Genomic DNA, 701 nt, shown 5'->3' with positions numbered 1-701 from the left:
CCGCCTCTTCAGGCCGCCCGGGCCTTTCACGGAGCGGGAGAGATGAAAAGCGGGAGGGGGAACCGTTTTGGGGAAGATGCGGACAAATGGGCGCGGAGAGGGGGCGGGAGCGAAGGGCAGAGGCGCGGCGGGATTGGCTGAGGGGGCCCCACTCCCCCAGATCAGGTGGAGAACCCAGGTGTCCGGCCCTCACCCCGCTGCTGTGACCCCCTAGTCCCTGCGCCCTTCCCAAAAAACCAGGCCTCCGGCTCGTGGTGCCCACCGCTCCTGCCAGAGCTGGGAGAGAGCCCAGGCTTCGGGGGACTGTGCCGCACCCTCGCAGCCCACTGGACCCCAGTGTCCCCCCAGAGCTGGCAGAGCCCCCAGCTGTCCGGGATGGGGGATGGGGTCAAGGCCGGGAGCTTGGACGCCCGGTTGGGGAGAGCAGCAGGGCCAGGTGGGAGCAGGGAGCCTGGATGCTGCTGCCTTCCCCTGCCCTGCTCCTGGCCCAGATGACAATGGCCAGGGCCAAGACAATAGGAAATGCTCCGGCCCCGGGGAATGCACCGGGCTATTGTCCCAGCCTGGCCGGGCTGGGTGCCAGGACACCTGGGTTCTCTGCCTGCCTGGGCGGGGGAGCCTGGATGCCTGGGTTCTCACACGCCCTGGCCCGGGGCCCGGCCTGCTGGGACCCTGGCGGGGAGCATTGTCTAGGGGACAAT

The 701-nt window shown here is 69.3% G+C and overlaps 1 protein-coding gene across 1 annotated transcript in view; it reads right to left on the bottom strand.

Moving 5' to 3' along the window:
* The window catches only part of NGDN (neuroguidin), a 5,258-nt gene that overhangs the window by 4,442 nt on the left and 115 nt on the right, over positions 1-701 (bottom strand). The window lies entirely within an intron of this gene.

Source organism: Alligator sinensis, unplaced genomic scaffold (assembly GCF_000455745.1).
Source record: "Alligator sinensis unplaced genomic scaffold, ASM45574v1 scaffold128_1, whole genome shotgun sequence".
In the NCBI taxonomy this organism is placed as follows: domain Eukaryota; kingdom Metazoa; phylum Chordata; order Crocodylia; family Alligatoridae; genus Alligator; species Alligator sinensis.
Note: the sequence above shows the minus strand (reverse complement) of the source record. Positions and strands in the feature narration are given on the sequence as shown.